Here is an 11,902-nt window from a genome sequence, read left to right as displayed (position 1 = left end):
GAATTTCCAGAAGAATAAAAACGTAGAAGTTTTATCCATAGACTTTTAGGATATATTAACACATTGAGTGCCAAAAAGAAAAAAAATGTTTTTATTTTTGCTTGTTTTATTACAAAACGAGACAGTCTTAGCCTGGCCTGAGTCAGACTGATCCTCATGTTCACAGATTCATGGGGAAACAGTCTGGAATTGTGCGATTTGAATCTCGCTGACTCCGACAAAACCAAGACGAGCCAATCATATCGCGGGAGCTCTGTGTGTCATCTTCTGTGCTCGGATTTACCATCAAACTCCTTCGGCCGTGACCAAAACAGTGAAGATGGCGACACAACAGTTCATCGTGTGTTTTCAAAGCTCCGCCCAGTGGCCCCGCCCAGCGGCCCCGCCCAGCGGCCCCGCCCAGCGGCCCCGCCCAGCGGTCCTGCAGCAGCTCAGTGTCAGACAGAGGAGGGAGAGCAGAGGGATCTCCTGCACAGAACATCTCCTCACCTTGTGCTTCAGATGCTCTTTAGTTTTTTATCCGTCGGCCTCATAATCACAGACCAATGAGGTCGACAAGCCGACCGTTTATGATTTAAACATAAACCTTGTGTCAGACGCGAGCGCTGTTTACTGCGAGTCACCACCGCGTCCTCGGCAACGTGTTTTTGTAACAATATTTCAGCTCCATGTTCTCTTCAAACAACGTGAAACTCAGGCCCAGACATTCTCAATAGTCCATGTTCTTTTCTTGAAGAGTGAAATGAGGGAGACAGTTGTGTTTCATAAAACACACAACATTTGATCAAACTAGCCTCTGTTTAGCTTAGGATTTCTGATGAACCGAGACACGTAGAATGAAAGTGTTTCCACCTCCTGAGAGCTGAGAGTCTCAGCTTTCAAACGAGCCACAGCCTGTGTCCATAACTATAACACAGAATACACTGTGGTGCTACAAATATCATGAAAAATGGTCTGGATTGTTGGCACTCAATGTGTTAAATGTCATTTTAAAAATAATCAGAAAATAAATGAAATATTTTCATCTATTTATACTTTTTATACATTAATATTTGTACACTGCATTCCATAGTATTATGCAAATAGGATTTTTGTGTCAAAAAATTAAAAAAAATAATAATAATGAAACTCATGGATGGTATTGTGTCTCGGGGCTCTATGAATCACTGACATTAATCTCAGAGACCTGCGATGATTAGTTTTCAGGTTAAGGGAAAAACTACTGAAAAAGGATGTTCCACTTTATTAAGCAGATCATCATTTTCAAGCAATAAGGGAAAGAAAAAGGGTCTTTCTGCTGATGAAAAGAGTGAAATAGTTGAATGTCTTGGTCTAGGTATGAAAACCTTCGATATTTCAGTAAAGATTAAGCGTAATCATTTAACTGATAAGAGATTTGTGGATGATTCAGAAACACACGGGTTTATGCAGGGGGCGCTTCACAGCGTGCGACCCAGCTGTCTCTCTGGTGTCTCTGATCTTTCATTCTCGTGGAATACTTGCTATTTTAAGTTCATTTTATGTGGATATGAATTGTGGGTGTATGTGCGTGTATTTTTCAGGAAATGCACTGGAAAGGAAAGAGGTCTCTAGAGAAGTCAAACATGGAATTAGACAGGCTCAAAGGCTCTACAAAAATTAAATAGAGCATTTGTATAATGGTGGAGACCTCAGAGCAGCCTGGAGAGGTATTAAGTCAATGGCATCTGTGAATCAGTCTTTTTGTGAGGCAAGGCAATCTGTTAAAGTTAAAGGTGTTGATGATGCAGATTTGGCCAATGTTTTTAATTTGTCTTTTGCACGGTTTGAGACGTCCCATTTTAGAGATATAGTCACTCAAACACGTGAAACTCTTTCACCGAACACTGATCTGTTGATCCCCAAGAAAAGATCACAAGTCTCCTTTAAAAGGTAAACATCCATATCGTATATGTGGACGCACACTCCGGTATTGTGCCAACCAGCTGAGCGGTGTGTTTACTATTCTTTTTCAAATGTGTGCCAATTTATGACAGATACCAGTAATGTGGAAAACATCCACTCTAATTCCTGTCCCAAAATCCAAAAATGCAAAAGAACTGAATGAATTCAGGCCAATTGCACTTACGTCCTTGGTGATGAAAATCTTTGAGAAAACTATAAAAGAAAACATTCTCTCTTCTACTGAAGACAAACTTGATCCCCTGCAGTTTGCTTACCAAGCGGGTAAGGGTGTGGACGATGCTAAAATATTCCTTTTAGATAAACTTTACAAACACTTGGATACGCCCCACTCTCACGCAAGAATTCTTTCTGCAGATTTTTCTTCGGCTTTTAATAAGATGCAGCCCCATATTTTATTTGAGAGACTATCCTCTATTTTTAAACTGTCTGATCAAATTCTGATGTTGCTCTTAAACCTTTTCACCGAGCGCATTCAGAGAGTTCTTGTGAACGGTCACAAATGTAAATGACAACATCTAGGAAGGCAGTGTTTATCTTGTTCTCCCCCCCCCCCCCTCATTTTTACTGGTCCCCCTGTGTCCTGATGCACTTACAGTTAATGACGTCTGTATATTTGTTTGTGTCTCCATTTACTGTTTTTTATGACCAGAGAGCAGTGAACAGAATTACCCATAGGGATGAATAAAGTTGTTTTGATTTGATTTGATTGATTGATTGATAAAGGCACAATGAGGACGGTTTCTACCAGACAAATACATCAGATTAAGAGAACAGCTGCTACAAAAACAGGTATTTGAAGCTGCTGGTGCCTCTGGAGTCTCCCGAACATCAAGGTGTAGGACCCTCCAGAGGCTGCAGTTGTGCATAAACCTTCTCTCCGGCCTCCCCTAAACTGTTCATTGAAGCTGAAGCAGAAACGGCTGCAGTGGCTCAGAAATACATGAAGACTGAAGTCATTTTCAAACAGTCTTGTTCACTGATGAGGCCGTGTAGCCCTGGATGGTCAAATCAATGGAGTAGTGGATGGTTGGTGAATGGCCACCATGTCCCAGCAAGGCTGTGATGTCAGTAAGGAGGGGGCGGAGTCAGAATCATGGGGGGAGAGCTGGTCAGTCCCTTTAGGATCCCTGAAGGTGTGAAAATGACCTCTTTCTGACCGACCACTGTCTTCTATGGTACAAAAAGAACAAAATCATCTTCATCATGACAACGCACCATGTCCTGCTGTAAAGAAAACCTCTGCATCACTGGCTGCTATGAGCAGAAAAGGAGAGAAACTCATGATGTGGACCCGCTCTTCCCCGGACCTCAACCCTATTGAGAACCTTTGGAGCCTCAACAAAACAAACTTCTCTGAGGGTGGGAGGCAGTTTTCATCCAAACAGCAGCTCTGGGAGGCTATTCTAACATCCTGCAAATAAATCCAAGCAGAAACTGTCCAAAAACTCACAAGTTTAATGGATTTAAGAATTGTGAAGCTGCTCAAAGAAGCTCCTATGGTAAAATATAACTTGACCTGTTAATATCTTTTTGATTGAAATATCTTTTGATCAACCCCGTGAGCTGCTATCTTAACGTGGTGGGGTTGTTTGAGCCCGAATGATCCGAGGAGCTCTGATGTCTGGGGCTTTAAAGCTTGTAATTAACTGAAGATGGTCATTTGTTGAATTTGCAGTATTAGGAGGTCATATTTACTGAAGTCAAAGATAACCATCCATCCATTTTCTTCCGCTTTATCCGGGGCCGGGTCGCGGGGGCAGCAGTCTCAGCAGAGATGCCCAAACTTCCCGATCCACACACACCTCCTCCAGCTGTTCTGACCCCGAGGCGACACCAGGCCAGCTCGGAGACATAGTCCCACCACCGTGTCCTGGGTCTTCCACGAGGCCTTGTCCCACTAGGACATACCTGGAACACCTCCCGTGGGAGGCGACCAGGAGGTATCCGGAACAGATGCCCGAGCCACCTCAGCTGCTCCTTTCGACGTGAAGGAGCAGCGACTCTACTCCGAGCTCCTCCCGGGTAACTGAGCTCCTCACCCGATCTCGGAGGGTGCGCCCAGCCACCCTGCGAAGGAAACTCATTTCGGCCGCTTGTATTCGCGATATCGTCCTTTTGGTCATGACCCAAATCTCATGACCATAGGTGAGGGCGGGAACGTAGATCGATCGGTAAATCGAGAGCTTCGCCCCGACTCAGCTCCCTCTTCACCACGACAGACCGATACAGCGACCGCATCCCTGCTGACGCCGCACCGATCCGTCTGTCCATCTCACGCTCCATCCGTCCCCCACTCATGAACAAGACCCCGAGATACTTAAACTCCCACCGACCTGTAGAGGGGAAGGAGAACCATGGCCTCAGATTTGGAGGTGCTGATCCTCATCCCGGCCGCTAAACACTCTGCTGCAAACTGCCCCAGAGCAGCTGAAGGTCCAACGGAAGAACATCGTCTGCAAACAGCAGAGATGAGACTCTGAGGCTCCCAAACCGGACACCCTCCGGCCCCTGGCTGCGCCTAGAAATTCTGTCCATAAAAGTAATGAACAGAACCGGTGACAAAGGGCAGCCCTGAGGAGACCAACACGCACCGGGAACAGGTCTGACTTACTGCCGGCAATGCGAACCAAGCTCCGGCTGCTCATACGGGGAACGGACAGCCCTTAACAGAGGGCCCCGGACCCCATACTCCCAGAGCACCCCCCACAGGGCACCATGAGGGCCCCGGACCCCATACTCCCGGAGCACCCCCCACAGGGCACCACGAAGGCCCCGGACCCCATACTCCCGGAGCACCCCCCACAGGGCACCACGAGGGACACGGTCGAACGCTTTCTCCAGATCCACTAAACACATGTGGACTGGTTGGGCGAACCTCCACGAACCCTCGAGTACCCGATGAAGGGTATAGAGCTGGTCCAGTGTGCCACGACCAGGACGAAAACCGCATTGTTCCTCCTGGATCCAGGGTTCAACTATCGGCCGGATCCTCCTCACCAGCACCCTGGAGTAGACCTTACCGGGGAGGCTGAGGAGTGTGATCCCGACCCTCCGGTCCCCCTTTTTAAAGAGAGGGACCACCACCCCGACCACCACCCCAGTCCTACAACATCCAGAGACTTAAGGTACTCAGGGCGAATCTCATCCACCCCCGGAGCCACCGAGGAGCTTTCTCACCACCTCGGTGACTTCAGCCCCGGTGATGGGCGAGCCCACCTCCGAGTCCCCAGCCTCTGCTTCCCCATCGGAAGACGTGACGACGGGATTGAGGAGGTCCTCGAAGTACTCCTTCCACCGCCCGATGACATCCACAGTCGAGGTCAGCAGCCCCCCCACCCGCACTGTAAACAGTGTTGGTGAAGCACTGCTTCCCCCTCCTGAGGCGCCGGATAGTTTGCGAGAATCTCCTCGATGCCGACCGATAGTCTTCCTCCATGGCCTCCCCGAACTCCTCCCAGACCCGAGTTTTAGCCTCCGCGACCGCACGAGCTGCAGCTCGCTTGGCCTGCCGGTACCTCTCAGCTGCCTCCGGAGTCCCACAAGCCAACAAGGCCAGGTAGGACTCCTTCTTCAGCTTGACAGCATCCCTTACTTCCGGGCGCCACCACCGGGTTCGGGGATTGCCTTACGGCCACAACTACGAGCAGCCGCATCGACAATGGAGGAGGAGAACAGAGTCCACTCTGACTCCATGTCCCCCGCCTCCCTCGGAATCTGGGTGAAGCTCTTCCGGAGGTGGGAGTTGAAGACCCCACTGACAGAGGGATCCGCCAGACGTTCCCAGCAGACCCTCACAACATGCTTGGGCCTGCCAGGTCTGACCGGCTTCCTCCCCTGCCAGCGGATCCAGCTCACCACCAGGTGGTGATCAGTTGACAGCTCAGCCCCTCTCTTCACCCGAGTGTCCGAGACACGCGGCCGGAGGTCAGACGACACAACTACAAAGTCGATCATTGACCTCCTGCCTAGGGTGTCCTGGTGCCACATGCACTTATGGACACCCTTGTGCTCGAACATGGTGTTCATTATGGACAAACTGCGACTAGCACAGAAGTCCAATAACAGAACACCACTCGGGTTCAGATCGGGGAGGCCATTCCTCCCAATCACTCCCTCCCAGGTCTCACTGTCGTTACCCACGTGGGCGTTGAAGTCCCCCAGCAGAACAATGGAGTCCCCAGTCGGCGCACTATCTAGTACCCCTCCCAGGGACTCCAAAAAGGCCGGGTACTCTGCACCGATGTTGGGCCCGTAGGCCGAGACAACGGTGAGAGACCTGTCCCCGACCCGGAGGCGTAGGGACGTGACCCTCTCGTCTACCGGGGTGAACTCCAACACCGGAACCCAAGCTGTGCGTGGAGGTGAGCCCGACTATATCTAGTCGGTATCTCTCAACCTCCCGCACAAGCTCAGGCTCCTTCCCCCCAGCGAGGTGACGTTCCATGTCCTGAATGCCAGAAGCTGCGCATGTGGACCAGGTCGTCGAGGCACATGCCTCTGACTCCCACCCAGTCCTCTCCGCACCCGACCCCTATGGATCCCTCTGCGGGTGGTGAGTCCACAGGAGGGCGGGCCCACGTCGTCTTTTCGGGCTGTGCCCGGCCGGGCCCCGTGGGCAGAGGCCCGGCCACCAGACGCTCGCGTTCAGGCCCCAACCCCAGGTTTGGCTCCAGGGTGAGGCCCCGGCTGCGCCATGCCGGGCGACGTCTCGGTCCTTGCATGGCGTACGTCCATAAGGGTCTTCTGAACTGCTCTTCGTCTGACCCGTCACCTCGGACCTGTTTGCTATGGGAGACCCTACCAGAGGCATAAAATCGAGGATCACATTTAAATGATCCTCGACCAGTTAAAGACTTGAAAATGATGCTGACTCGCATTTGAGTAAACAGTTTAGAAAATCTTAGAAAAATGTCATTGCATAATAATTTGGAACGCAGTGTATATTGTTCAAATTACATTTTAGAAAGTTTTACTAAAGAATTAGACTTAACTCTTCACTTTAAATTAATGACTTTTATTATTCAAGATGTGTCTTTGTGTTTGTTTAATCTGTTTTATCTCTGGACTTTAAGAACTTTATTTATTTATATATTTATTTTATTCAGATTGAGGGACTGTGGTTTGACAAAGATCAGCTGTTCCTCTCTGGCCTCAGCTCTGAAGTCCAACCCCTCACATCTCACTGAGCTGGACCTGGGTAATAACAGACTGTCTGACTTTGGAGTGTCTCGTCTGTGTGGTTTTCTGCAAAGGTCAAACTGTCGCCTGCAGATTCTCAGGTCAGTTCACTGTCTCTGTGTCAGGGCTCAAGTTTTGTTTTGTTTTGTTCATGACAAAAATGATTAATTTCCAGAAGAATAAAAACTTAGTAGTCTTATCCATAGACTTAGAATATATTAACACATTGAGTGCCAAAAAGAAAAAAAGGTGTTTTTGCATTATTTTGTTCTTAAATTACAAAACTAGACAGTCTTCGCCTCGCACGAGGAAGAAGGGAGAGCAGAGGGATCTCCTGCACAGAACATCTCCTCACCTTGTGCTTCAGATCGCTCTTTAGTTTTTTATCCATCGGCCTCATAATCACAGACCAATGAGGTCGACAAGCCGACAGTTTATGATCTAAACATAAACCTTGTGTCAGACACGAGCGCTGTTTACTGCGAGTCACCACCGCGTCCTCGGCAACGTGTTTTTGTAACAATATTTCAGCTCCATGTTCTCTTCAAACAACGTGAAACTCAGGCCCAGACATTCTCAATAGTCCATGTTCTTTGAGTGAAGAGTGAAATGAGGGAGACAGTTGTGTTTCATAAAACACACAATATTTGATCAAACTAGCCTCTGTTTAGCTTAGGATTTCTGAGGAACCGAGACACGTAGAATGAAAGTGTTTCCACCTCCTGAGAGCTGAGAGTCTCAGCTTTCAAACGAGCCACAGCCTGTGTCCATAACTATAACACAGAATACACTGTGGTGATACAAATATCAGGAAAAATGGTCTGGATTGTTGGCACTCCATCCATCCATTTTCTTCCGCTTCGCGTCGGGGTCCTGTTCGCCCTGTCGGTGCTTATTTTCCCGATAATGACCAGCGTTCTATACATGATCCGCTTATTATTCGGCCATTTGCCAACTGGACACACACAACATAAACTTCGTACACTTTTATGAAGGTCGAAAGGTTTATTTAATGACTTCCGCGACAAATAGTTCCCAAAAGTTTGCGCGTTGCTCGGCAACGTTTTGCAAGGCTAGAAGCAGCAAGGCTAGTAGCTAGCCTAGCTACTTAGCTGAAGGCGCAGTTGGAGGAATGGTGGTGAATCTCTGGGTAAGTTGAAAGTCAGACTCACGCTAACTTCACGAGCAATTCCCCGACTTCTCTCTCAGTGACGGGACAGATAGTGTCACTGCTACGTACGCGCGGAGTGATATGAAAGCATCAACTCCGTTGCCATTGGCAGCGTCATTATTTTTCTCAGAGGTCCTTTATCAGAAAATAATGACCGGTAGAACGTTTTGAAATCCCATTCAAATCAACGGAGCTTCTGCTTACGTTGTGAAGAGCCATATAATAATCTGTTTTATCTCTGGACTTTAAGAACTTCATTTATTTATGTATTTATTTTATTCAGATTGAGGTGGTGTGGTTTGACAAAGTTCAGCTGTTCCTCACTGGCCTCAGCTCTGAAGTCCAACCCCTCACATCTCACTGAGCTGGAGCTGTGGGGTAACAGACTGATTGAGTCAGACCTGAAGCAGCTCCTGGTCCTCAAACAGAGCCCTGACTGTCGACTGGAGACACTGACGTGAGTCCAGACTTTATCAGACTGTTCTGAACCTGGAACATTTTCTATTTTCTAAAAACACTGAGGCTGTTGGAGTTTGTTTTAAAGAGTTTTTTCATCTTAAATCCATTCTATCATTAAAGGTTATTTATGAAGATCAAGTGTTAACCATGTTATTACGTTATATCCTTATGAAAAACAGACCTGGAGTGAGTTTAGTTTCAATAATCATCATATTCAGTTTATCTCCGTCTTCCTCAGTCACACCAGCCCACACTCCGATACACGGGAGATTTAACTGTTTTAAAGACTTTTTCATTGTCTTTCCATATTAATTATTGTGAATAATAATAAGTTGTAATAAATAATTCCTGATTTCTGCTTCTCCACAGCTGGAGGTATTAATAATGATGTTCAGCAGCTCCAGATCAGACGCCTCAGTCTGAGTCCAGGAGAATAAACAGAAGGATCCAGGATCACGGCTCAGAGGAACAGGTCTGAGCTCCATCAAGAACCTGGAGACAAAAAGAGAGAAGAAAGTGAAGTCCTTCAGACTCTCCAGGCGTCTGATCCTGGAGCTTTTATCTGTTTGACTTATTGATATTATTACATTGATCTGATATTATGATCTGATGAAGAACAGTTTGTTCAGATCAGATGGAAACTCTCTGAAGAAGCACAGTCTGACCTTCAGTCTTGTTGTAAACTTTGTCCCTTGAGTGAAATAAAGTGCTTCATGACTTCAGACGACGTCCTGGTGTCGTTTCATCATAAATGTTTCCGTCTTGTTCCTTCGTTGTATTTAATGTACCGTAAATGCTCTAATATATGCGGGGCCTTTATTTGCTCCAGGGCATCAGGACCAGGCCTTTATTGGAACCAGGCCACAATTAGAGACAGGCCTTTATTTCTATTTGAGCAAAACAGACGACCAGGAAAATGAAGAAAAGCGAGATTTGTGTCCATTTGCACCTAAAATATTAGGTTCATTTATTAATGAACATTTCAAACCCTCTCCCAGCGGCTGGAACATTGACGCCTTTTATTTTGTCGGGACAACAGGAAGTGTTTCGTTGCTGTTAGCGGAGCTTTGACATCAATGTCACTGCAGGTTTCTGTTTCGTTTTTACCGAGGACCGGATTATTTGTTGTTATCTCGTGTAAAGGCGAGTTTAGACGGAGCGTTTGTGTTTGTGATCGATCAGAAAAGACCTGAGAGAAGACTGTGTTTGGCCGGCTGGGTCGTAAAATGTCGGCCATTCACAGGAATTACCGGCCATTAAAAAATATGTACATAATGAATGTGGCTTATTATCAAAAACAATCTACATTTAGGCAGAGCTACACGAGTGCTTTAGTGGGTCAAGAAGACAGCTCTTGCTAATGAAAAAATGACATGAGAAAATGCAGCTGAAATCCAAATATAAAGTGCGCGTGGATCGATTGAGAGCGGCAGGTGTCACGCGGACCAAGCCTCATCTGCTCTTTAACTCAGACAGAAAGTAGCCGATATCTATGACCCTCCTTATCCAGGTCTGACCATCAGCTGCTCAGCGAGGGCTGGGCTTTAACGTGACATCAGGGGTAAAATAATGATTAGGTCTGTCACCGCTGAAATATTACAGAGGCAAATCGACTGAACATGGAGCCAGCCAGGCCGCACTGGAGAGCGGCTCCAACACCGGTAACTAAGCCGAACTGAACTGAAGTCGTTACTGAGGCTCAAACTGAACTGAAGTCGTTACTGAGACTCAAACTGAACTGAAGTCGTTACTGAGACTCAAACTGAACTGAAGTCGTTACTGAGGCTTAAACTGAGCTGAAGTCGATACTGAGACTCAAACTGAACTGAAGTCGTTACTGAGGCTCAAACTGAGCTGAAGTCGTTACTGAGACTCAAACTGAACTGAAGTCGTTACTGAGACTCAAACTGAACTGAAGTCGTTACTGAGACTCAAACTGAACTGAAGTCGTTACTGAGACTCAAACTGAACTGAAGTCGTTACTGAGACTCAAACTGAGCTGAAGTCGTTACTGAGGCTCAAACTGAACTGAAGTCGTTACTGAGGCTCAAACTGAGCTGAAGTCGTTACTGAGACTCAAACTGAACTGAAGTCGTTACTGAGACTCAAACTGAACTGAAGTCGTTACTGAGGCTCAAACTGAGCTGAAGTCGTTACTGAGACTCAAACTGAACTGAAGTCGTTACTGAGACTCAAACTGAACTGAAGTCGTTACTGAGGCTCAAACTGAGCTGAAGTCGTTACTGAGGCTCAAACTGAGCTGAAGTCGTTACTGAGACTCAAACTGAGCTGAAGTCGTTACTGAGGCTCAAACTGAACTGAAGTCATTACTGAGGCTCAAACTGAACTGAAGTCATTACTGAGACTCAAACTGAGCTGAAGTCATTACTGAGGCTCAAACTGAACTGAAGTTGTTACTGAGACTCAAACTGAACTGAAGTCATTACTGAGACTCAAACTGAGCTGAAGTCATTACTGAGGCTCAAACTGAACTGAAGTCATTACTGAGACTCAAACTGAACTGAAGTCATTACTGAGACTCAAACTGAACTGAAGTCATTACTGAGGCTCAAACTGAACTGAAGTCATTACTGAGGCTCAAACTGAACTGAAGTCATTACTGAGGCTCAAACTGAACTGAAGTCGTTACTGAGGCTCAAACTGAACTGAAGTCGTTACTGAGGCTCAAACTGAACTGAAGTTGTTACTGAGACTCAAACTGAGCTGAAGTCATTACTGAGGCTCAAACTGAGCTGAAGTCGTTACTGAGGCTCAAACTGAACTGAAGTCGTTACTGAGGCTCAAACTGAACTGAAGTTGTTACTGAGACTCAAACTGAGCTGAAGTCGTTACTGAGGCTCAAACTGAACTGAAGTTGTTACTGAGACTCAAACTGAGCTGAAGTCATTACTGAGGCTCAAACTGAGCTGAAGTCGTTACTGAGGCTCAAACTGAACTGAAGTCGTTACTGAGGCTCAAACTGAACTGAAGTTGTTACTGAGGCTCAAACTGAGCTGAAGTCGTTACTGAGGCTCAAACTGAACTGAAGTCGTTACTGAGGCTCAAACTGAACTGAAGTCGTTACTGAGGCTCAAACTGAGCTGAAGTCGTTACTGAGGCTCAAACTGAGCTGAAGTCGTTACTGAGACT

This window comes from Gobius niger (assembly GCF_951799975.1).
Source record: "Gobius niger genome assembly, chromosome: 21".
Classification (NCBI taxonomy): domain Eukaryota; kingdom Metazoa; phylum Chordata; class Actinopteri; order Gobiiformes; family Gobiidae; genus Gobius; species Gobius niger.
This window is presented reverse-complemented; position numbering follows the sequence as displayed.